Below are 27,044 nucleotides of genomic sequence, written 5' to 3'. Positions count from 1 at the left end.
TGTTAAGTTATGAGAGAATGGTAATCCAAATGTTGATTTATTAATTGTGATGGAGAATATCTGTTTCCAGCTACAAATTACTTATTTTTATTATTTTGTAAATCCTTCTTGCATCAGGGTAACTGAAGGGCTGAATTCATAGTCAAAGGGATATGAAGTAAAGACAAAATTGAAGTTATGTAGGTGATCTCAAGGGGTCTTTTATCCAGACCAAGGGGATGCCTGTTATAAATCCAAACCCCGTAGCCAAGAGCACATGGAGAGGGAACTGATTTGATCCCACCAGTCGTGTCTGCCCAGTGATGGGTCCTTACCGCACCCTCCTGCGTCTAGGCTGATTACTGGTCTGAGTGACACATTCCCTCATCACATATGCTAACACCATCAAGACTGAGAGCTACAGTCAGATCATACTCCTAATTTAGCCTTTCCATCTCTTATCTTTGCATAACTCTGATCTCATCTGTAATAGGTTATGATTGCTGGCCAAACTCTCAGAGTTCTAGGACTCTTTTGTTTCCATTTAAAATCAGATTGTTCTTTGCCTCCACCTATGACTGCATTTGAAGAAAGTCCTATACTTCTTTAGGATGGAAACATTATCCTTACAAAATCCATGAGAGTTCTTGTGGTTTTTTGGTTATGACTCTATTCCTTCATCCACTTAATCCATTTCTACTATATTTGCCCATCAGCTAATTTTAAGGAAGTGCTTTGAACGGATTTAAGACCCAGGTTTTCAGAGAAAGAAAGTCTGGTTCTTCATACTGACCTAGACTCCAAGGGTTTAGTTTGAAAATATCAGTAACACTGATTTTTCACACTTTCATCACTTTCTCAGGGATCCCATTTCCCCCTGAGGCTGTGTCAGTTTCCTCCTCTGGATGCTGCTGCTTTCACATGTGGGCCCTTTCTAAGTGGCAAAGTCTTGACTGGGCCTACTTGAATTATAACCATCTTGAATTTATGTGCCATTTTTATGAGTCATTGAAATGTGATAAGAAGCCAGCTGCTTTATCCATACTAATTCTGAGCCTATATCCAGATGTCTTTATGTTTTCAAAATATTGCTGTCTTAAATTTCATACTTTTATATTCTATTCCTCATAACTTTATATTATGTTTCTTAGCTGCACAGAAACTGAATTCCTTTCATTCATGAACTTCTAACAGTGACTTCACACCCTGGACTTCATTATCCATTTGCCACCATCTTTGGTAAATACAGACTATAGTGTTTAACCCTTTATACTTTCTGCCTGGGAATCTGGTGTGTTAATATCATCTTTGTCATCACTTTTGATATTGCTTACCTCGGGAAAATCAATGTGCTGGCTAGTGGCATTTTCACTTCCCACTTTAGGACTTTTGGGTGTGATGCATTTTAAGAACTGTCCAGTATATTAATAATAGATGAGAGATGGCGTCATATGAGCACATGGGGCCTTGGTGATTAAGGTCCCTGGGGATTCAGAAGAGCAAATTATCAAGCACATTTTATGTCTTGGAAAGAGAGCAGATACTATAATGAATTTTTAAGTTAGCAATTTGTTTAGTCTCCTGAGGCCCTGGCAGCTTGCTGAGGTTACAGGGGTAAAAAGTACCTGCAGAGAGGAATTTCTTAGTCAGAACCAACATTTAAAGTAGTGGTGTGTTAATGCTTAAAAAGAAATCCTGCATGCATTTTTTATAACTTCTAGCTTTTGCAGCTGGATCTGACAAATGATGCTCCAAGAAGTTGAGCCAGCTTGCCATTTTCCAGGCTCCAACTCCATTATTTATGTCTTTTCCAATAAAGCCTATGGCACATTCTTAAATTAAGACTTAGCTTTGCTAAAAGTACAGCCCAGTACCTGAATGGAGACTAGTAGCAAGTGCCATTGGGCCTTCATTGTTTTTTCTTAACCCTGCTGTTCTTATCTAGATATACTCAGTGATTTAACTTAATATCAAGTAACATTTTCAGAGACTCTAAGTTCATGGGGGTCTTTTGAAAAGTGAATTTTATGTGATTAGTGTTCGATTAAGTGTTCAAAGAAAACAGTTTCTATCACAATGTCAAGTGGAAATGTATCATTAAAAAATTGGATCAGAACTCAAAGATAAATTGAAGATTCCATGAATTTTTATGATATTAGCACAGAGGAACTTCATTTTAAAAAGAGAAACCATGTATTTTGGCAGTCTTCAGCAGTAGGCTAAAGAAGTTATGACCTAAATTCAAATGTAGTCCTATAGACCATAGCTTTTTAAGGGACCAAAATCCTGGAAGTAAGGAATACATAATCTACTCCGCTCTCCACTCCCATCAGAGCAGAAGCTATGGACCTTGACTCCTGGACAGGCTGACTAACTCCTGACACTTTGATATGTGAGCCCCATACAGGCCTTGATTGCAAATGTAGTCCTATCAGTGTTGTTGCCCAGGTTATGGCCATGGTTTTTTTCTCCTCAAATAACCCTCTGTATTTCAGGCATTCCCAAGGCGGTAGCTGCTGTGTTTACTAACTTAACCACTTGGATTCTCCTCCCGCCTGCTCACTAAGCCCCTTCCGCTTCCCTGGGAATGTGTCTGGGCACGGAGCTGTGTCAGGGACGAGTCTCCGTGCAGGCCTATTTCTCTGGTAGCTTTTTTGATTAGAATCACACTTTAACGGCCTGCTCGGAGAACCCTGCCCCTCTGCCTGACTGTTAAGCTCAAGTGCCATTGTTCAGAACCCTGTCCACCTGTAGATGGCAGGAAGGAGGAAATTAATACACATACCCTGCCTAAGGCTTGCCATGCTAGCAAATCAGTTCAATTCTGTTCAGTTACTCAATTGTGTGCAACTCTTTGCAACCCCATGGACTGCAGCCCACCAGGCTTCCCTGTCCATCACCAGCTCCTGGAGCTTGCTCAAACTCATGTCCATCAAGTCAGTGATGCCATCCAACCAGCTCATCCTCTGTCATCCCCTTCTCCTCCTGCCCTCAGTCTTTTCCAGCATCAGGGTCTTTTCCAATGAGTCATTTCTTCGCATCAGGTGGCCAAAGTATTGGAGTTTCAGCTTTCAGCATCAGTCATTCCAATGAATATTCTGGACTGATTTCCTTTAGGGTGGACTGATTGGATCTCCTTGCAGTTCAAGGGACTCTCAAGAGTCTTCTCCAACACCACAGTTCAAAATCATCAATTCTTTGGTGCTCAGCTTTCTTCACTGTCCAACTCTCATATCCATACATGACTACTGGAAAAACCACAGCTTTGACTAGATGGACCTTTGTCGGCAAAGTGATGTCTCTGCTTTTTAATATGTTGTCTAGGTTGGCCATAGCTTTTCTTCCAAGGAGCAAGCGTCTTTTAATTTTATGGCTGCAGTCACCATCTGCAGTGATTTTAGAGCCCAAGAAAATAAAGTCTGTCACTGTTTCCATTGTTTCCCCATCTATTTGCCATGAAATGGTGGGACTGGATGCCATGATCTTAGTTTCTTGAATGTTGAGCTTTAAACCAGCTTTTTCACTCTCCTCTTTCACTTTCATCAATAGGCTGTCTAGTTCCTCTTTGTTTTCTGCCATAAAGGTGGTGTCATCTGCATATCAGAGGTTATTGATATTTCTCTTGGCAATCTTAATTCCAGCTTGTGCTTCATCCAGCCTGGCATTTCTCATGATGTACTCTGCATATAAGTTAAACAAACAGGCTGACAATATACAGCCTTGAAGTACTCCTTTCCCGCTTTGGAACCAGTCTGTTGTTCCATGTAGATGCCAGGAAGGAAGAAATTCACACACCCCCGCCTAAGTCTTGCCATTCTAGCAGATGCTTGTAAGATTAAGTGGCCTTTTTACTCTGTTCCCCCCCACCCCGTCTCTGACCCATTAAAGGACCTGGCATCCAGACCCTGATGCCGTCTCCTCAGTCAGCTGGCTTTCCGGGTCGAGCCGTGTTCCTTGCCTCCGCACCTCGTCCTCAGCTCCCTGGCTTGTCGTGTGGTGAGCAGAGCGAGCTTGGACTGGGTGACAGCCGATCCTGTACCACGGTCTTTCAGTCTGTTGTGGGGTGAGACGGGCATCTTCTCCAGGCCCTTCAGTGTCATGATTAAACCCTCTCTCCATCACTGTTCAGCCAGAGCTTTGGGCAGTAAAGGGGGAAAACCCCATCCTATTCCGTCTGTCTCTCTATCTTCCCTCCTCTGGGCACCCTTGCTAACCCAGAAAAGAACTGCTTCTCCAGTCAAGAAACGATCCCCTTTGATTACTGACTCATGCTGATAGATTTCGGCAAGCATCACTAGGTCACCACTTCTGCAGACCACCATTGGGACATAGGACACCCAGCTGAAAATCCAATTTTACTTGAAAACAGGAAATGAAGGAGCTTTGAAAATACACTAGTCGGTGCAGAAGTGAGTTTTCAGACAAGCTTAGAGGACAAGCAGGGTTCATTCAAGCAATGTTAATACCTGTTGATTGATCCTTGAGATTCTCTGCTGGCCATGATAAATAGTACTTGTTTATTTATCCCTCAGTCCTCTGTGCTAGATGCTATAAAAAGGATATAAACCCTGCAAAAACTTCAAAATGGAACATTAAGTGTTTCTACCCTCAAGAAGTAACACCTAAAGATTATCATGTATAATTCTTTCATGTGTATGCTGTCTTTCAGTCTCTCTCTAAACGCACATGCATTCTGTATATGATAATATCTTCCTTTTTTCTCCTGTATTGTTATATATAGATTACCTTATTTTTAATAGATATATGATATATTATGTAGAAAATTATAATTTTATCAACTAGTCATCCATTCATGGATGTTTGAATTATGAACTATTGTGTTTGGAAACAAAGTAATGTATTATGAGATTATATGTCTTTAGTAACCACTGAATGAGTGTCACAATGCATTTTTCAGCAGAATCAAGTCTGAATACTTTCTGTTCTGATGATTCTAATCTATGTTCACAGCAGGAAAGAACTTTGCAGAAGGATCTTGTTTGTGCTTATTCCTTCTAAGTAAATCATTTGTGTGTTTTAATTGTACATTTGCCAAATCATTAGTGTTGCAGTGTGGTTGAGAGCATAAACTCATTTCAAAAGTATGTTTGGAATGTTGCAGTTTTACAGTTCATGGCAAGAACCAAACTGATTCAATACTTTCTAATAAATAATATCTTTAATCACTGTCCTACTTAAGCTGGTATGTAATTATTCTTTCTTGTAGGATAGAACCAGAACTGTGATTAATTAATTGTCTGATTCTTTCTTTCTGCTCTGTTGTGCCTGCGCTGTCTGCCCCTCCCTGTCTATAGACAGATGCAGGAGGCTCTCACCCCCTGGCTTCCTGCACAGGCCACCACCCTGCTGAGGTCAGCAGGAGAGGACTGTTGCCCCAGTGGCCCCACGTTGGTCAGCTTGACCTGAACACCCAGCCTCTCCAAGAGCTCATCAGAACTGATCCCGTCATGCTTCACACTCCACCAGAAGGCCACACGCCTCCAAGGCTTCTACAGGGCCTGTCCCCCCTGACACCACTCATCACCTCCACTCATCTGACCCAATTTCCTCTTCTTCTCCAACCTTCCAAAACTCTTGCCTGTGCCATTTGGAATTGATGGACCATCAGGGCAAACTGCTGCTCTGAATGCCCTCACCACCTGCCTGGCCTAATTTAAACCTGGGTGCTTCCTATGGACACCTCACCTGCACTCTCTCCAGTGGAAGCAGTTTATTATCAATGTTGTATTGTTCTTCTTCTTATTATGTTGTTGTTATTATTGGTGATAGTTACAGTGCAAATACTACAGGCTCTGGAGCTTGGGGTGAATGTCCTCCTAGCACCCACAGCTCTTCTTTCTTCCTTTAAACACTCAGCTCCTTTGAATTTTGTGCCTTCAGACTTTACTGCTCATCTCTGTTGCTGTTACCTACGGTCCCTAGGTCCTCCCTATTCACTGCTCACAATGCTGTTTCATTGTCTTTTATCACTAGTCCCTAGCATTGTTCCAGGGCATTTGCATCTAGTATCTTTCTTCTTTGATCCTGAATTGGTTCTCTCCCCTTCAGTCATTCCTACAGTCCTAACTTTAACCTTTCTGTTGCTAATAACTGGACTCCCTCCCAAATCTTTCCTGCAGGCATTCATCTCTTGACTACTTTCTTCTATGCTTCCAACTTGCCTTTTCTAGTCATCACATTTTAGATCATTCAGACACTTAATACATTGACCTTTTTGTCTCTTTGTTTTTCTTTTACTATCATGCATTCTGCTCCTATTGTTTATTCCCTCCATATCCAGCTTAGATTCTTTGTTCTGTCACTGTGATCACTCCCCAGCAAATATCTGTACCCTCTCCTGTTTCCCTCCCTCTCTTAAACTTGAAACTAAATAATTAATGTGGAGAAAAAACACTAAAGCATGTTAGCCAGCTCCTCTTTAAATTCTTGGCCAGTGCACCATAATTCTACTTTATTTCCATGATATATTAGCTTTCTCCTTCCCTAAAATGACTGTTTCACTTGTTTTCCTCTCTCCTAAATTCTTCTTCCCACGTGCACTAATCAGATGATCTTGCCTTATATAAAGCAAGAACCCCCCCCCCATCATTCCTTCATGATTCCATCAAACAACTCTCTACCTGTAACCACAGTCTCTCTTTCACTTCTATTTCTGTGGATGAAGCTCTCCTGAGTGTATGTTTTTATTTAAAAATTTTAAGTTGAATTATAATTGATTTACCATGTTATGTTAGTCTCAGGTATGCGCTGTGGTGAGTGATAAGTCGCTTCGGTCGTGTCTGACTCTGTGTGACCCTGTGGACTGCAGCCCACCAGGTTTGTCTGTGCATGGGACTCTCCAGGCAAGAATACTGGGGTGCGTTGTCATGCTCTCCTCCAGGAAATCTTCCTGACCCAGGGATCAAACCCATGTCACTTGTGTCTCCTGCATCGGCAGGCAGGTTCTTTACCACTAGTGCCACCTGAGAAGCCCAGTTTCAGGTATACAATATAGTAATTCAATATTTTTATGCATTACAAAATGATCACCACAATAAATCTAGCTACCCCCTGTCACTGTATAAAGTGATTATATTATTATTAGCTATATTCTCTATGCTAGACCAACCTGGGCATATTGAACACCAACTTGCCCTTATGTCCTGGTTCTGTTGACCGAAAAAAACAAACAAAAAACCCAGAAATGCACAATGTGAGAGCTGTGAGTTTCGGCTTTATTATGGAACTTAAGGCTATATCCCAGGAGACAGCTCCTTAGATAGCTCTGAAGAACTGCTTCAGAGGGCTAGGGGAGGAGACCCTCAGGATATATATGAATTTTTTGGACTGGAGAATACATGTAGTCAAGCATGCATCCTGGCAAAAGTTACTGCCAGCCACAAATATCAGATATCTTAGTTAATGAATTTAGTGCTTTTCTATGTATGGGAAATGCAAAATGCCATTTCAGTGGGATCATTGAAATTCTTCCTTAGATATACATTTTAACCATCTAGGGGTTCATATGTCCAAAACACAGAATGCCTCATCCTGAATTCCTTTCATGGTGACCTTGTAGGTCAGCGACTGCAGTGGCTAATACTGGAGCCTTCTAGAACTGGAATGGTGGGTACTATAGTTTGCTCACAGTCCATGTCCCCCCTCATGCCTGGGAACTGGGCTCCAGTGGTAGAGTGCCTTAATGACTAAGCACACAGACCCTGGAGTCAGACTTCATGAAATTTCGTCCCTGCAACCTTCTAGGGTATGAGCTTAGGAAAATCACGTAACTTTCTCTGTGACTCAGCTGCCCCACTTGTAAAATGAGGTGTTAATGTAATCTACTCTGCAGAGTTCTTATGCAGACAAAAGGAGTGAATTTAGTGATGTGCATAGGATGGGCTGAGTCTGCCTTAGCTCTTCTCTTCAGCACACGTATATGCTCTAGTAATTTCACATTGAACAAACAGACCCTTCCCTTCTCTTCACATCTCCCCAGCCCCCCAACTCCCACTGTGGTTCTCTGCTCCTCCAAACCACAAAATTTCTTGATTCCACCTGCTTCTCTCTGTCAATCTTCTTGCTTTAGTCCAAAGCTTCTCTTGCCTGAATTGCTGCAGTGGTTTTTTGATATATTCATTGTTAATCAGATAACATCACTGACTTTGAAAACCTCTCCCAGGAATAAAACCAACACTTGCATTCTGGCATAGAGCCCCACAAGATCGGGATTCGTCAGCTATTGGCTCAATGATACTGAAGAGCAAATCACCATAAAATCTCTGGCTTAAAACAACCCTCATTCTCCTGAATCTGCTGACTGCTGGTTTGCCACATTCTTGCAGGGTGGCCAAGGGCTGGCTATCTGCGCATCTCAGCACGATTCTTGTGTGCCAACTGCTTATATCATATGTCCCAGCAAACCCGAAGTCCAGGGGTGAGAAAATGCATCCTCTTTTGTGAGAGGAATTGCAAAGTGGCTGGCAAAGGGCATGGACACATGTGTGTGTGTGTGCACACGTCTGCACGTGAGGGAGAGGGAGAAGAGAGAGAGTCTAATATTTCAATTACCACACCATCTTCCGACATCTCGAATCGGTGACCTCCTCACCCACAGTGTTCTAGCCAGAGGGCGTCTTGTCCTTGTTCCTTGAGCATAACCAATTCCTTCCTATTCTGGGACTGTTTGTACCACATTACACTATGCTATAAATTTACACGTAGATTTAGCACTGAAGTTTGTTTTCCAGAGAATTCCAGTGACATGACAGCTATTCCTTCTCTTCCTTGTTTTTAGCCCTTAAATTTTATTTTATTCTTGATGATCTATACCCTTAGAGCCTTCATTGACTTGAAGATAGATCTGAAAGGCTTTCAGATTCACCATCAAATCAATAAAACACTTTTATTTTCCTCTAATACTGTAAAACCTGCCAAAAGATGAAAAACAAATTAATTTGCTCTACATTTGTTCAATAAGAATAATGGAGAGTAGGCAGAACACTATGAGGAAAAAGTAAATTTAGTGGAACTTTAGAATCTAGAAGTTGAGATGACTTGGATTTTGTGAACTTCTGTATTTAATAAATGTCATTTTCCAAACATTTGTGAGCTAATTTTTTTTTTAAATTCACACTACACAGCATGGTTGGTGGTCAGCTCGGTGTTAATTTGCTTAGTGCATCACAGGCAGCTTGTGGGGTGTCCTGTCACCCTGGGGGAGCAGGATTTGCAAGGACGGAAGGACAATATACACCACAGGTTGGGGGCGGGGATTGGCCCAGGTGCATGGAGGGAAGGGGCCAGGGAGGGGGGATTCAAGGCACTGCACTGTTTGCTTCCTCAAGAGGTGTTTGAGACCTGGGAGATAAGTCCTGTCACTCACCTCCTCTATGTCCCCAGGAATATTAGCAAGGACAAGGAATTGGGAAGACTCAGGAGGCAGGAAGGAGGATGGATGAAGCTGGTGGGTATGAGAGCAGTTTGAAAGGGCCTTGGTCTGGCTCGGCCCCACCGCTTGGACCCTCTGATGGGCTGACGTGGAAGACCAAGAATAGCAGAAGCAGTGCACGCAGATAAGTGTTTTGCTGCGTGATCCCACCTTCATGTGCCGCCAAGGGCTGTTATTGGGATCAAACGAGATGACGCAGATAGCCTATTTCATGAACGGTGGTCCTAGGTATAGGGTACTTTTAGAGCTTGCAGAAATCTGTGTTTTTTTCCCCCCAAATTTTTAAATTGGAGCATAATTGCTTTACAGTGTTGTGTTCATTTCCACTGTACAGCAAAACGAATCAGCTGTGTGTTTACATATGTCCCCTCTCTCTTGACTCTCTCTTCCACCCCTCCCCACCCTCCATGTCTTTTTCTGTGGAAGGATTGTTCATCCTCACCCTGCTGCTCTCAGGTTCGGTCATGTGGCTTGCTTTGGCCAATAACCTGGCAGCGGAAGTCACGTGTGTCATCTCTGGGCAGAAGCTTTAAGAGCCAGCCCATTGTTCTCTCATCTCTGCCTCCGTCTTTGTGAGGATGAAGCCTCCGTTGGCTTGGGTTCCCTGGTGATTCAATCAATGAGCAAATAAAGCCCATGGATTTGCACATGAGTGAGAGATAAAGGTTGTTTTAAACTGCTGCGACTTTTCACATTCTTTGATCCTGCAGAATAGCCTGGCCTAGCCTGAATGGTACACAGTTGACCTCTGGAAGTCTTAGGTTGTTTCTGGAAATTAGTGAGCAGTTGTGAAATGCAAATGCTGCTATCAGGAACCAAGTTTGAAATAGAAAAAAGCAGAGGAATGATTCTATCTTGGTTTCAGTTTGAACAGAAGAGAAAGATGCTTATTTATTCATTGTTGTATTTTTTATTTTTCTCTATGCCTTATACTTTGGTCTTTAGCTGGAGTTTGGTTTATGATTGGCGTGTACACATCCCAGTGTGCAGAAAATAACAACATAGTATATTTTTTTACTGTCAGTGTACAAATTATATATATATATATATTTTATATTAGTGCTAGAGGATAAAACAGAATATTGTATTAAAAAGTGTTTTATACATTTATGTTCCATTATCTTTTTATGTAGTTTTATGTACTTTATGGAAAAAATGTCATCTTTGACATAAATTAGCTTGTTTGAACGCAGTTAATAATGTCACTACAATTTCTATGGTAAAAATTATGCAATTTAAAAATTAAGGAAAATGTTTATTTCATTTTTTATAATGAAGTAACATTCATTTTTGATTGTGCTGGGTCTTTGTTGCCGCACACAGGCTCTCTCTAGTTGTGGTGAGACGGCCACTCTTCACTGCAGCACACAGGCTTCTCATTGCAGTGGCTTCTCTTGTTTCGAAGCGCAGGCTGTAAGCATGTGGGCTTCAGCAGTTGCAGCATGCGGGCTCAGTAGTTGAGGCTTATGGGCGCTGGGCTCTAGACCTCATGCTCACCAGCTGTGGTGCGCAGGCTTTGGTTGCCCGAGGCATCTGGATTCTTCCCAGATCAGGGACTGAGCCTGTGTCTCCTGCATCGGCAGGTGTATTCCTTCCCAATGCACCACCAGAGAAGTCCAGAAGGTTTATTTTTAAAGATTTATTTTGACAAATTAAGGCTATCTGAAACCATCATACATTTACTTTTAAGTGAAAGTGGAAATACATTAAAAACATTACTGTCATTGAAATGTATTCAGGAAATAAATGATGAACTTTTTTACTTAAATCTGCACCCCAGGGGAGGTGTATGAGATTTTTAAAAATTCAAGTCATGTGTCTCGGCCAGAGGAAAATAGAGCAGATGACTTTGCAAGGCTGCTTTGTGTGTGTGTGTGTGTGTGTGTGTAGTCTTATACGTGTGTGAATTTGTGTATGTGTGTGTGTGTGGAGTATATATGTGTGGAGAGAAGGAGAAAGATTTATTCTTTCTAATTTTGTTTTTAGGATTTTTATTGTATTCTTGTACAGAGTACAACAATATCAAGAAACATGCAACTTCCTAAGGTAGGCATTTTCTGAGGATAGTTCTTACAGTTTTAAAAGACTCATTAACAAATTCATTTGATAGTTTTGACTTGAAGTTCGGAATAATCTCCAATAAATGTTTACTGTGGTGGAAGGCAGCAGGGGGTGTTGAGAAATGTGTGTCTTGAAGACACACAGACCTGGATCTGAGTCCCAAGGTTATCACTTCTTAGTGATGCATATTTAGGAAAGTAAATATACCTTTTACCCTCAGTTTTTTTCATATATACAATGGGAAAATGAGAGTAGATCATAAGGAACAAAATGTGTCTCAGTACATCAGATTCAGAAGTCAAAGTAGGGAGAATCAAGGTGAATGGGTATTTTCAAGAGAAGCTTCAACTATCAGTCTTTAGTAAAGACTATTGATCTCACAGTGGCATAGTCAGATCACCACCTTAATAGCATCTGAGAAACAGGAAAACCACTCTGTATCTTTGCAAAAGATTAACCATGCCATGATATGTAATGTCAATTCCAAATGACAGTGAAGAATAACTGTTGATATTATGGGTACATGTGATTTCTGTGTTATTACTTGAATGGAATAGCACTATTGTAGCTTGGGAGTTTGCTTCAGAAGTGATATTTTCCCTTCCAAGGAAAATTTAAAAAATCCTTTTCAAGGGGTTTTGCTTTTGTCATTATGGAGTCCTATGCACCATATTGGGCTTCCCAGGTGGTAACAGTCATAGAGAACTCCCCTGCCAATACAGGAGACATAAGAGACCTGGGTTCAATCCCTGGGTCAGGAAGAGCTCCTGCAGGAGGGCATGGCAACCCACTCCAGTATTCTTGCCTGAAGAATCCCGTGGACAGAGCGGCCTGGTGTGCTACAGTCCATGGCGTCGCACAGTCGAACGTGACTAAGGTGACTTCACGTTCACGCATGCATATGCCGTGTTAGGAGACCGAGTCCCCAGACCAGCGGACGGTTTGTGCAGGTACAATAGAGTGCGTGTGGCGTGTTAGCAAGGAACTGGGTTTTTTAGTGCTGGTGTTCCCTCTAGTTAGCTCTACAACTTTGGACAAGTTCCTATTTTAAAGTACGTTTGGATATACGTGTTATTAACCTTGCTTCTAATGTCTGTAAATTTGGTGCTTTAATATCTGCTTACATGCATATGCTGGACATGCCTTGTTCTGGACAACCCAGTAACATACTTCAGTCACCCTCCTTCACCCCCTGCCTCCCTCACTGGCCGTCTACCCTCCCCACCCACCGGGAGGAGCCCTCCCTCCAGGGACACACTTTCGCAACACAAGCCAGCCAGTCCAGAGTCCACACCACCGACCATCTCCGTGATCAGGCTCTTACCCTCTGGGCCATGGCCCACTTGTCCTAGTGACGTCAGGACCAGGTACCAGACAACTGGGGGCAGCTCCTGCGCCCCGGAGATGCTGACGTTATTCAAACTAGTCAATCCCAAACCTACTTTGTCGGCCCTGTTCTTTTCAGGGGAAACCACAGTTAAGGCTCTTGACTGATCACCGTTCCCCCCTCCCTCTGCTGACTGTTCAACCCTGGCCCCTCCTCTGGGGAACTGTCTTTTCAGTGGCAGTCATCAGTTGGCCTCACTAGTCCCCCGATTTCCTATGAATACACTCTATTTTAAGACAGTAAGGAGCTGACTCCACGTGACTGTCGTGGAGGCTTGGCAGGATGAGGAATGGGAGCCGTGGGCAAGTCTCCTTGGTTGCAGGGCCCTGGTCTTTGCTTTGCTCTGTGTGCCTGCTTTATTCCTCTCGCTGTCTGAGAGCTGCTTCCTTGGCTGTGGTGCACTTGACTCATCTGCCTCGCCCTCCGATGGTGCCCCTGGCTGACAAGTCTGTTCAAATCCAGCATTCATATCTTACTGCCTTAGGCTTTCTCTGTCCTTCTTCCTAATTCCCGTGGGGAAAAAAAATCTGAGCTGGAAAAAAAAAAAAACAACAACAGTCCAGCCTTGGGTCAGCTGTCTGTTAATCAGCTATAGCCAGAAGGTAGGAAGGACATGGCTTACAGAGGGGAAGTGGGAGAAGCAAGACCATTGACCAATGTCTGGTATCTGAGGCATTTTGCACTATTTTTTTAAAAAAGTATTTAAAGGGATTCTATTTTTAAAAAAATCATAAATAACTGAAAATATGTCTATTATTCTTCAAAATCAGATTTGTTTGGTCAGGTAGTTCATTTCCCAAAGAACAAAGATAAAATTGAGCCATCTAGAATGCTGTTACTTCCAAGCTCCTAATAGGAATTATAAAATGAAGACTTCCTAGAGTTCTGAAGCGAATTTTGAAAAAAGTCATAGCTGTTGTTTACATTATAAGTAAATGATAAAGTATATTGTTTGAGACTTTGGGAAAGCTAAAACTTGGAAATTATTTAGCAATAAAGGAAGAGTTGTTTCAGAGACCCAGTTGAAATATTATGAAAGGCTAGGAAATATGTAGTGGTAACCACAAGTATACCTATGAGAGCTTGAAAAGATTGAAGGTCAGGGTAAAGGGATTTGAAAAAACTGGCTAAAATAAAGAATCCAACGTTAGAAACTCTGATTTAAAAAATGTAGGCGATTTAACTCTTTTGGCCTCAAGAGGCATTCCGCAAATCATAAGGAAGTACAATGGAGCTCCTTTATTATTGGCTGAATGTTTGGGTTCCCGCGCCCCAAATTCATATGCTGAAGCCCTAACTCCCAGCATGGCTGTGACTGGAGATGGGATTCCTTAAGAAGTAAAGTTAAATGAGGTTTTAAGGGCCCCGATCTGATAGGACGTGTCTTACAAGCAAAGACACCAGAGGGCGCTCGCTCCATACTCTTGCAATGAGAAGAGGCCATGTGAGGACACAGCCGGACGGTGGCAGTCTGGAAGCCGGAAAGAGAGCCCCCAGTTCAGTCGTGTCTGACTCTGCGACCCCATGGACTGCAGACCGCCAGGCCTTCCTGTCCACGCCAACTCCCGGAGTTTACTCAAACTCATGTCCATCAAGTCAGTGATGCCATCCAGCCATCTCATCCTCTGTCATCCCCTTCTCCCCCTGCCTTCACCTTTCCCAGAATCAGGGTCTTTTCCAATGAGTCAGTTCTTCGCATCAGGTGGCCAAAGTACTGGAGTTTCAGCTTCAGCATCAGTCCTTCCAATGAACATTCAGGACTGATCTCCTTTAGGATGGACTGGTTGGATCTCCTTGCAGTCCAAGGGACTCTCAAGAGTCTTCTCCAACACCAGTTCAAAAGCATCAGTTCTTTGGCGCTCAGCTTTCTTTATAGTCCAACTCTTAACATCCATACATGACTACTGGAAAAACCATAGCTTTGACGAGACAGACCTTTGTTGGCAAAGTAATGTCTCTGCTTTTTAATATGCTGTCTAGGTTGGTCATAACTTTTCTCCCAAGGATCAACCGTCTTTTAATTTCATGGCTGCAGTCACCATCTGCAGTGATCTTGGAGCCCCCCCAAAATAAAGTCTGTCACTGTTTCCTCAGGAACCAAATTAGCCTGCATCTACATCTTGTATTTAACCTCCAGAACTATGAAGAAATGAATTTCTGTGGTTTATGTCACACTGTCTATGATATTTGTCATAGTAGCTCAAGAAGACAGACATCCTTCAAGTCTTTTTTGCCATGATACTTGTTTTTAAAATATTGTGATTGTGTCCTATGTTAATTATGTCCATATCAAAACAAATGGCAAAAAATGCCCCTCACTGCTCCCCAGAAAACTCTGAGGAAGGAAGCTAATATTTCCCCTTTAAAATGTGTAAATGATGTCATCATCTTTCCTGAATTAATTAGTGATTGGTTGCCTCTGGTTGTCACGGTAAAGTGTGTGGATGAGAAAGCTTTGTTGCAGAGTAAGATGGCCCAAATTTGAATTAAGGTATCTTTAGCTTAAATATATTTTAAAACTTGCATATTATTTTTTTTTGGAAATGCCATGTAAACTTCAAGCCCATTAGCGCCACAGCTACTTTTCCCAGCTCTGCTCAGCTGTTTCTAGTTGGGGTCAAAATCTGAGCCCTGGATTATTTCAAGGAACATGTACAGTCACAGGGATAAAAAAGGTTAATGCCAGGACCTCTTAACGCTCCATGATCATGTAATAAGACTTTGTTTAGAAACAGGGGGAAATGATACAGACTTGCTGATTGAGTGGTGGTAGGGGTCCTTAGAAATGGGAAAAGTGATCTGTTCGGAGATTGGGTTTCAGCTGTTGACTGCTTACTTACTCATATTCTATCATCCAGTGAATGAAGTCCAAAATCCTACAGCTTCAAACCAGAGGTTGGCCTATGGGCCACTTCTGGACTGCAGACATTTTTGGGAAAATTTGCTAACATTTAAACACAGAAAGATCTCTCATAAAAATTGAGTTTTTTGGCTTCCCTTTAATAACTGGAAGAGCTGGCTAGATTCGGTTAATGTACACACCCGTGGACAAGTCATGCGGCCTCTAGGCCCCCAGTCTCTACACTCCCAATGTCTTTGCCCATCCTCGCCTATTCATTCATATTACTTGTGGGTCATTTGAGATCAGAGGTGTTTAAGACACTTAATCCAAACCAGCCTTCTCTTTCTCAAAAGCCAGTGGAAATTTAATCAGGACAACTGGCTAAAACAGTATAAGTTAGTCAACGTTAGTCATTATTTACAGATAAACTACGAACAAGGGGTTCTAACAGAGTGACTGTTTCTATGTGAAAGTGAAATCGCTCAGTCGTGTCCGACTCTTTGCCTACCAGGTTCCTCAGTCCATGGAGTTTTCCAAGCAAGGGTTGCCATTTCCTTCTCCAAGGGACTTTCCTGACCCAGGGACCAAACCAGGGTCTCCCGCATTGTAGACAGACGCCTTACTGTCTGAGCTACCAGGGAAGCCTGATTTCTGTATAAAACAGACAAATGAAAACTCCTCTCTGGAAGGACAAACCTGTCCCTGGACAGAAAGATTCAGTCTCTGAAAGAAGTTGAATTTTGCAACTTTAAGTATATTTGCCTTTCTACTCGAAATTTAGAAACTAATTAGATTTTTTGAAATCAGGCATAAGGATTTAGAAAAAACAGAGGAACCAGAGATCAAATTGCCAACATCTGCTGGATCACTGAAAAAGCAAGAGAGTTTCAGGAAAACATTAATTTCTGCTTTATTGACTACACCAGAGTCTTTGTGTGGCTCACAATAAACTGTGGAAAACTCTTAAAGGACCACCTGACCTGCCTCTTGAGAAACCTATATGCAGGTCAGGAAGCAACAGTTAGAACTGGAAATGGACCAACAGGCTGGTTCCAAACAGGAAAGGAGTACATCAGGGTTGCATATTGTCACCCTGCTTATTTAACTTCTATGCAGAATACATCATGTGAAATGCCAGGCTGGATGAAGCACAAACTAGAATTAAGATTTGCTGGGAGAAATATCAATAACCTCAGATATACAGATGACACCACCCTTATGGCAGAAAGTGAAGAAGAACTAAAGAGCCTCTTGATGAAATAGGAGAATGAAAAAGTTGGCTTAAAACTCAACATTCAGAAAACTAAGATCATGGCATCCAGTCCTATCACTTCATGGCAAATAGATGGAGAAACAATGGAAACAGTGACAGACTTTATTTTCTTGGGCTCCAAAATCACTGCAGATGGTGACTACAGCCATGAAATTAAAAGAGACACATGCTCCTTGGAAGAAAAAGCTATGACCAACCTAGACAGCATATTAAAAAGCAGAGTCATTGCTGACAAAGTTCCATCTAGTCAAAGCTATGGTTTTTCCAGTAGTCATGTACAGATGTGAGAGTTGGGCTATAAAGCTGAGTGCTGAAGAATTGATGTTTTTGAACTGTTGTATTGGAGAAGACTCTTGAGAATCTCTTGAACTGCAAGGAGATCCAACCAGCCAATTCTAAGGGAAATCAGTCCTGAATATTCATTGGAAGGACTGATGCTGAAGCTGAAACTCCAATACTTTGGCCCTGATGCAAAGAACTGACTCATTTGAAAAGACCCTGATGCTGGGAAAGATCGAAGGCGGGAGGAGAAGGGGACGGCAGAGGATGAGATGACTGGATGACACCACCAACTCGATGGACATGAGTTTGAGTAAGCTGTGGGAGTTGGTGATGGACAGGGAAGCCTGGCGTGCTGCAGTCCATGGGGCCACAAAGAGTCGGACTCGACTGAGCGACTGAACTGAACTGATAAGTAAGCAAGCTCCTTAGCCACTTTGAGGACTCAGCAGTACTGATGTGGCGGGACAAGCTTAAAGTGTAAACAGAGGCAGGAGAGACTGGATAGTAAGTGACAGAGGGAGAAGAGGAGAGAGGAAAGGAATGAGAGTCAAAGAGAAGGGATAAGCCTCACAGGATTCCATCACCAAGTGTTTCAGAGCCATTTTGATTCTTTTTTGTTCTGGGCTGTTATTATTAACTAATCCACCAGGTGATGCTCTAAAATACCAAATAAACTTTCATCCTTCATTTTAAAAATTGTGTTACCTGGGCTTTCCAGTGGTGACAGTGATCAAAATTGGAAAGGATACTTCTCTGATTACTCTTTATTTGAAAATATTTATATTACATAAATACATGAGCTATTTTTATTGAAAGGATGAAATTTAGGAGGGAAATTAGAAATCCATTTAAATTACATTCTTTTCAGTGATCTTAAAAATGCCTTTATACTTCATAAAATATAAATTTTTAAAAAGCCAAGAGAATTACAATGGATATTTTTGCCCCCCCAATCAATAAATTTATATATCCTCCTCCCAGTGTCTTAGGGCTGAAGCGTGTTAGAGCCACTTGACTGCACTGTGTGCCTGTGGAATGCTGAGAAAAGTTCATTGGAGCAACCTGGTTTTCTGCAATGAGCCTGAGCTCACCAGACACACCCCAGCTCCATTCTTCATGTTTTGGTCTCGGCTTTTGGTATTCCTCTATCTTCTGGGGATGCTCCAGGAGCTAAGGTCTAGCTTGTTCATCCAGCACTCTGCTTCCTCCAAATACCATATCTAGCTAGGTCTGACTCTACTTCCTTCCCAGAGCCACTGGAAGTGAATTCATGCTATTTTTAAAAGTCTCTTTGTTGTCATTTAGTAGCTAAGTTGTATCCCATTCTTTTGTGACCCTCTCCCCTGGCCTTTCAGGCATCTCTGTCCATGGGATTTCCCAGGCAACAATACTGGAGTGGGCTGTTATTTCCTTCTCCAGCGGATCTTCCTGACCCAGGGGTCAAACTTGCATCTGCTTCATTGGCAGGTGGGTTGTTCTCTGAGCCCCTGAGAAGCCCTTAAAAGTCTCTAATTTATGATATAATACAGTTTAAGGAGGAAAAAAAGCAAATGATGTGAGGCGAACTATGCACTTGGGGGGCTGTGTTCTCAAAGAGTTGGCATTAAATAGTCACAAATATGACAAATGACAGTGTGAATATAGCAACAATATCTTTGGAGTCACACTGTCTTGAGTTCAAATTCTGCTACCCCGTATGTTATCTGTGTGGTGATGGCAAAACTAGATAGCCTCTTTGAACCTGTTTTCTCTCCTGCATAATGGGGATGATAATTCCTAGTTTGCATGGTTATTGTGGGGATTAAATGAGATCAAAGCACCGAGTTAGTAGGCTGCCCGTCAATTTCATTGGCCTTTCCGTTCCCTTCCTTACCTTCTACCTGTGTTCCAACTCAAAATGTGTACTCCAGAGCCAGTGACAAGGACAATTCTGTGTTCCCTTAAGTCTTCTTCTGCCTCAGTAGTCTGCTTCCAGACTTTCCCGACGCTGGCCACTGGCTGGATCTCCATCATCTTGCCACTTCCAACTGCTCATTGCCTCGTAATCTGTTCTGCTGGGAAGACCACTTGATGTGATTTGTTGTACCTCTCCGTGGCCAGTTGTCTGCCCGCCTTCTGGAATGGCCACTGTTCCCAGCACCTTACTCTGGGTACATCCTTCTCTCCCCTGCCCCCCATGGGATCTTCATTCTCGCTGCTGGGTTAGCCCCCTAACTAGTTACCCCGTGTGAAGACCTCCTCCCCATCACTGGGCCTGATGCTTGGGAAGCGAGCTGTCCAGCTGCACTGCGCATAGCGTCTGTTAGGCACCTGGACATGTGCAGAAAGGTTGTGATTTTTAGGTTAGACTTGGAATCTGATGGAATGTATGTCCTGACAGACTGCTGGCCTCTGGTAGTACAGGGGTGTTGTACCCTCCTAAAACCTGGATCCCTTCAAGGCAGGAGTCTGCCTAGCCCCTGGCGGCATGGCCAAGGTTGCAATAGTTTGAAAGGTGAGGGGAGGTGATCAACAGAAGTCTGAGTGAAGAGCTCAGAGTTGTGTCCTCAGAGCAGGTGGTTCAGGCTCAAGGCCAACTACACTGTCAGAAGTAGTTACAGGAGCCTGTGGGTGGAAAGCCCTGGAATACCCACTGGAGATGTGACTGCTCCTGTAGCTGTTAACTGGGCATTCCCATTTACATATATTTAGAAGACAATTTAATAGCTCCTGGGTATAACTTTCTACCGTATTTCTGAAGTAGTTTTCATGCTATGAAGAGTCCTATAAGTCCATTTATCTGAATTATTTTTTATCCTCCACAAATGCTTTTTCTGCCATGAAGAACTGACTCAACTTATTAAAATTTATCTTCATGCAGATTTTACATTAAAGGCTTAAAATCCAAGCATTTAAAATTCTGAAAGGAGTAATAAACATATTTTAATAGACTCTTTGCAAGTGTGCTCCTTTATTAATGGTAGAAATGGTTGTGAAAACCAGATCCTTTTCCTAGATGGTATTCCTAATTACAGATACAGAAATATTGTAATAATTGGCATTTGATCAAGTTCAGGGTTCTGTTAAACTCACTCTTATTGCAGATTTTATCTTCAAAACTTTAGTCTGCTTTCCACAAATAGTAATGACTATTTGAGCAATAAGCCAAAATTCTTGTGGTCTCAGTGATCCCAATGTCATCATAGTTTTTTGGAGGCCAAAATAATATGCTTCAACTTGCCAAAGCCGCCAAAACCGTGTCTTCTTGATTTCCTCCACTAGCAGCTCTTCAGCTCATTCCAAATTGCATGTGCAATCATTCTCTTTTAAAAAATGGGAATAAAATGAAACACTAGTTATTCTGAGTGCTTTTTTCCCTAAATAGTGAAGGTGGAAAACAAATAAGTTTTGATCATACAGTGATCATTTGGTTTTATTTTAAGTTTTGCTAAAGTGAACTTTAAAAATCAACGTAGAGACTTACCTGGCGGTCCAGTGGTTAAGATTCGTGTTTCCAAGAAAAGGGTTCCATCCCTGAGTCAGGAAACTAGGTCCCACATGCTGCATGGCATGCCAAGGGAAAAGAAAAATCAATGTAAAGGTTGGATCTTAAGGGCAAACACAAAAAGCCAATCTCAAAAGCTTATTTACAATGTGATTATTTAACAGCTTCCGAATGACAAAGTTATAGTAAGAGGGAATAGATAGGTGGTTGGGGGAAATGTTGGGAGAATGGTATGACAAGTAAGTAATAACACTAGGAAATTTCTTTGTAGTGACAGAACTGTTCTGTATCCTGATTAAGGGGTTGGTTACTTGAGTCTACACTTGTGGTAAAACTTCATATAACAACAGGCCATAAAAAGAAAAAATGTGTGTAAAACTTGTGGGATCTGAATAAACACTCTACCTGAGTTATTAATATTGAAAAGCATCAATATCCTGGCTTTGACAATGAACCAAGTCTGTGTAACTTGCTATTATTGGGGGAAGCTGGGTTAAGGGTCCATAGGAACTGTACATTTTTTATGATTTCTTGTGAGCCTTAGGCTGTTTCAAAGGTAAAGTTTATTTTTAAAAAAATCACTGGAAAGAAATAGATATATAAATTGTTTCTTTTTCTTTTTAATGCCAAGTGTAAGTTCTTTGAATACCTATGGAAGTGATATAAATGTTTTAGGAAAAAAAGGAAGGTTTGTAATAATCCATAGCAATTTTCCAGGAATGGTTTCCTAGATAATGTTTGCTTTTAGTGATGGTTTCTTCTTCCCTCAATACTTTCCATTTATAGTTATGAATTTGGTCCCTCGCCTGTATGCATTTCTGTGTATTTCTGGAGACAAGATGGAGTACTGGAAGAATCTTGACCAGTAGGTGTAGGTGAGGCAGAGAAGAGAATTTCTTTCTTTCTTTCTTTCTTTTTTTCAGTTTATAAAGGGTAAGAGCCTCAGTATTTAAACCTCTGAATCATTCTTTTGCATAGCAAGAATGTGTTTAGATTGGAAAAAAAAAAAGCTACAAATGAATAAACGTACCTCCAGTTGCCCTCAAATTCCTAGATGGCTCACTTTTAGGAGTGTTCTTCAGGAGGTATTTGGGAAGGGACTGGAATAAGCAAGAATAAGATGGTAATATTTTCTGTAATATTGGCCTTGGCAATATAAGATCATGCTCAAAATTGCTAATTTTCTCTTTCCAAGGAAAAATCTCTTGGCACTACAGGGATCAAAGTAAATTTTTCCAAAATTAAGCTTGATGCTTACCCTGAATCTTTAGGTGACTATGATACCAAATCTCAAGACAATAATCCTGAGTTAATTTTCAGTCTATTTTTAAAACAAAAAGAGATGAAGAAGATCTGTTTGATATTCAAGAATGATCCTACATTGCTCAATTATTTAAACAGACTTTGGAGATTCTTGGAAATGGCTTGCTAAAGTTCAATTTCGTTTATAGTTTTGGCTACTCTAAACTCGTCTCCAAAGCCTTTGGATGTTTGGGGTCAAGGGAGGCCACAATAAGAATTAAAACTGCAGCTACAGGGAGTGTCTGTGCGGAGTGGAGAATATGACTGCTTTTTATTAAATATGGCACAAATAATTACCAAAGTGGACCCTGCTGTTTGCAGATATATAATACAGCTTGGTTCTGTGGAGCAGTAGCAGTTGCAGATGTATCATAAAATTAACATTTATGAGACATTAATTAGATCTTTTCTAACATCATTCTGTGCCTGCATATCTTCCCTACCTTTCGCTGATTTTTGAAATAAAGAAAAAAGTGCCCTGGTTCTAGTGAGTCTTATAGAAATTACTGCAGAATATCTCTGGATGGGTTCTTGTTGATTTAGGGCTCAACTTTGTCATTCCTTTCTCAGTGGCTCTCCAGACATTTAAAAAATATCTTCAATAACCTGAATGAAGATTTAAGGATCCTTAGGATTTGGTTCCTTGAAGGCCAGGGTTTTATCTGGGCTCCATGCCATGCCTCAATGCTAGAACTGTGCTTGACACAAGTGCTCAATAGTTTTTTTGTTGACTTGAAATGGTCAGTTGATGATGGGAAAGAACTTTGTCTCTGGAGTCACACTGACCTTGGTTAGGATCAGGACTGCCCCCGGGTAACCTGGGACATGTTACTTCCAGGAGCTTTAGTTTTGTCGTGTATGAGCTGCGGTTCAGACTGAAGCCCCAAGCCCAGAGCTTGGGAGGTACTGAGTGCTTGTTGTTTGGTAACTAAGTTGTGTCCAACTCTTTTGCCACTGCGTAGACTTTAGCCCATCAGGCTCCTCTGTCCCTGGAGTTTCCCAGGCAAGAATACAGGAGTGGGTTGCCATTTTCTTCTCCAGGGCATCTTCCTGACCCAGGGATCAAACCCCTGTCTCCTGCAAGGGCAAGGAAATTCTTGACCACTGCTTAGTGAATGACTGTTCCCTCATTTACTCGTATCAGCCCCATCGCTTTCCTGTTAAAAGATTTCTGTTTTTCAGAATGCAATTGATTTTAAATGAAGCATTTCGGAGAAGACTATCATGATATTTAAGAGGAATCTCCAGGAGCTGAATTCCTGGACAGTAGAACTTCTTGCTGTGTTCCTCAGCTTTACCAGCCCTAAATCAACCAACCACTTCCACATTAGATCCATGCCAATGTGTACATGCAAAGCACCTCTTTCTAGATTTCTACCAGTGTTCACATACATTATTTTCAGGCAGGAGGGGGAAGTTTGGGTTTTGTCGTGTTTTTATTGATTTTATTTTTCACTTATCAAATATATTTGACCTCCTTGGATGTCTAGCATGACTCAAAGGGCTACAAATGCAGACCTTTCTTTTTCCTTGATATTCATGGTTGATATATGAAATTCCTCTAATAGATGATTTTCAAGCATTCTAGTCTTTGTGGTTTATTACAAATTCTTACTATCACTCATTTGTGATATAACTTAAGTCCTTTATTTATTTTATTAATTAATGTTGCAATCAGTTGTTGATTGCTGACTCTATATCTGTGCATTCTAGTGCTGTGAAGGCTAAGTAAGAAAGAAGTTGAGGGTATGGGCTGTATTCTCGGAGAGATAATAAACAGAAAGAAAAATTTTAATATATTTATTGTGTTCATAAAATAACTTTAAAAAGATCTTAAATAAGTGCATTTATGGTTAATTTTTATAGACAATTTTTGTATGCATTAGACAACAAAATATTTGGGAATATAGGCATATGCATGAAAATGTGATTTAGGCCATATTTGTATGTTGTTTTGAAGAGGAAGAATTTTCATAATAGGCTGCTTGCTTACATTGTAGGCTGTCCTCCAAAGAGTCAGTTGCCAACAAGGGCCAAAAGAAGCTAATGGGTATAAAGAGCTGGTGCCCTTTCAGGAAGGCCCAGAGATAGAAAACCACCATGTGCATGGAATGTGGAGAATTTCATCCTTGTCTGGGCCTACAGTATTGTCCAAGGGAACTGATCCAAGAAGCTCTCAGCAGGTGGAGGAACTCTTAGGTCGAGATGGTTCTCTGTAAGGCAAGTGTCAGAACTGTGGGTCAAGGAGGTCTTTCTGGGTAAAAGAAGTGTCATAGTTAGGGTGCCCTGTCTATAAGACATGCTGGGAATGTGGAAGAAAGAAGGGATGGTTAAGAACTGGCTGGGACCTGAACTAGAGGAAATTAACTGGGACAAAAGGGTTGACCTTCCCTTTAGAAAGGGGCTGAAAGTCCAAATTGCCAGGTCTAAGAAGGCATAGCAAACTCTAATTCACTATTTCCCTAAGTGGCAAAAAGTCCTAGGGATGGATCATCTAGGGTAATTGTTAAAAACACATTGTCAAACCCTCCTCAGAAGTCCTGAACCATCACCTCTAGGAGAAGGGCTTGGAATTCTGTATTTTTCATGAGTGCACCTGATGACTTTTTATGACAGCAAGTTTGGAAAACATCACTTTAGTCTAATCAAGTCCGGCATCAGAATTCAGGTTTCCTTGCTCAAGATGCAGGACAAGGCTGGGAGGCAGGGCTTTTTGGATTCGTAGGTATATTGCAAATCCTATGTATGTCAGTAAGGGATCCTGGAAACAGAATTCAGTCTTGAGAAATAGGATTGCCAGAATGAAGCATTATGGATGTTAGAATTAGGGCTCTGGTGAACTGATCAGTCTACATATGGCAGGGCTCTAGTGCTCATGGGAAATTAGAGGAGATCCTGAGAGACAAAATAGCAGTGAAGCATCCTAGCCACAGGCGAGGGTGGTGGTAAAAGACCTCCAGCCCTCTTGATGCAAATGAAAGATTTAGGCATATGTGGTATTCCTTTCTGATGACCTGTGGAGGCCATGGGGTAAAACCACACACACATGGGTAAGCAGCAGGTGATAGCTCTCTTGAAAAGGATCTTATTCCTGGATGACAGCCATTGGGGCAAATGGATGGTCCTTGACCAGTTTGTTTCAAGTCTTCATTCTTTGGGTCCAGATGTAAAAGATTCTGGATGTCCTTGAAACTTCACCTTCTTGCGTTCATCAGAGTCATATAATTGATGTCCCTAAAGAGAAGGAGGGATATGTGAGGATTTGGATAGTGTTATAAAATGACTCATTGGAAAAGACCCTGATGCTGGGAAAGATTGAAGACAAAAGGAGAAGGGGGAAGTGGAGGATGAGATGGTTAGATAGCATCACCAACTCAAGGGATATGAATTTGGGCAAACTCCGGGAGATTGTGGGGGACAGAGGAGCCTGGTGTGCTGCAATTCAAGTGAGTCGCAAAGAGTCAGACATGGCTTAGCGACCGAACAACAACAAACGAAGCTGAGGAGACCCTTCCCACAAGAGAACCTTAATCCCCTGCAGCCTTTGAGGATACTCTGGAGATGGACATTACTCTCGGGTGAGTCTAGAGCATGCAGGTAGAGGTGGGCATGAGATGTTAAGGAAATGATTAGTAGGATCTTTTGGGCTAAGAGTAGGACTTGATAGACTGGGAAGTAATGAATTTTGACTTTGATTGCTTCTGCAAACTGAATGTTTGTGTCCCCCACCTCTGAGTTTATAAGTTGAAAGCTAATCCCCAATGTGATGATATTTAGAGGGCTTTGATGAGTGATTAGGTGCAGCCATCAGTGATGAGACCAGGGGCTTCCCTGGTGCTGGCTCAGTGGTAAAGAGTCTGCCGGCCAGTGCAGGAGACATGGGTTCCATCCCTGATCTGGGAGGATCCTACAAGCCACGGAGCAGCTGACCCTGTGCACCGCAACTCCTGAGCCCACGTTCTAGAGCCCACACTTCGAAACTGCTGAAACCCACACGCCTGGAGCCTGGGCCCCGCAACGAGAGAAGCCACCCCAATGAGGGGCTCACACTCTGCAGCCAGAGAGTAGCCCCCTCCTCACAACTCGAGAAAAGCCCTCACAGCACTGGAGACCCAGCACAGCCAAGAATTAACTAATTAATTACAGTTTTAAAAAAAGGATCACATTAGTGACCTTACAGGAGGATAAAGAGACCAGAGTTCTCTCGTTCCACTATCTGAGAACACAGCAAAAGCATGCCTCTGTGTACCAGAAAGTGGACCCTCACCAGACTGAATCTGCTAGCCTCCTGCTTGATGTGGACTTCCCAGCCTTTGGAACTGTGAGAATTAAATTTCTATTGTTTAGAAGTCACCCTGTCTATGATATCTGTTATAGTAACCCAGATGAGTTTGAAATAACCTCAGAATGAATAATAGACATGATAGCTCCTTTAAAAATTTCAAATAGTAGCTTGGAGTATCCTTGACCCTAAATTCTGATTCATTTGCTTTCCTCTCTCAACAGGCATCACCCTCTATTCTTTTCAGGGCCAAAAGAAAACAGATTTCCTGGTTCACTGTTCCTTACATCGATGCTACAGGTTAAAATTATTATATTTTGTATCCTAAGCTTCTCTCTTAGAATCAGTAAATACTTATTTGAGTAAAATTTGTTAAATGAATTAGAAGACTAGGCTCTCTTCATCTATCAGAAGCCTCTCTGCTGGTCACAGTCCTATCTGTGCTTATAACCATCCCAAAATCACCTCTTCCATGAGACCTCACTGAGCTCCTCTGTCCTTATGTGATTTCTTGATCCTTTGAAAGCCCATAGCACCTCAGTTTGTAAGTCTTTATGACACTCATTCACATGGCACTGTTTACATTCTTCATTTTACTCTTCAAGCTTTATGTAGGATTTATTTATAACTTTTCTTATTCCATGAAGGAAACCTATGAAAGGAAATATAAATGAGAAAATTGTAAGAAAGGAAAATAAAAT

The sequence above is a fragment of the Odocoileus virginianus genome, chromosome 29 (assembly GCF_023699985.2).
Source record: "Odocoileus virginianus isolate 20LAN1187 ecotype Illinois chromosome 29, Ovbor_1.2, whole genome shotgun sequence".
NCBI classification, from domain to species: Eukaryota; Metazoa; Chordata; class Mammalia; order Artiodactyla; family Cervidae; genus Odocoileus; species Odocoileus virginianus.
This window is presented reverse-complemented; position numbering follows the sequence as displayed.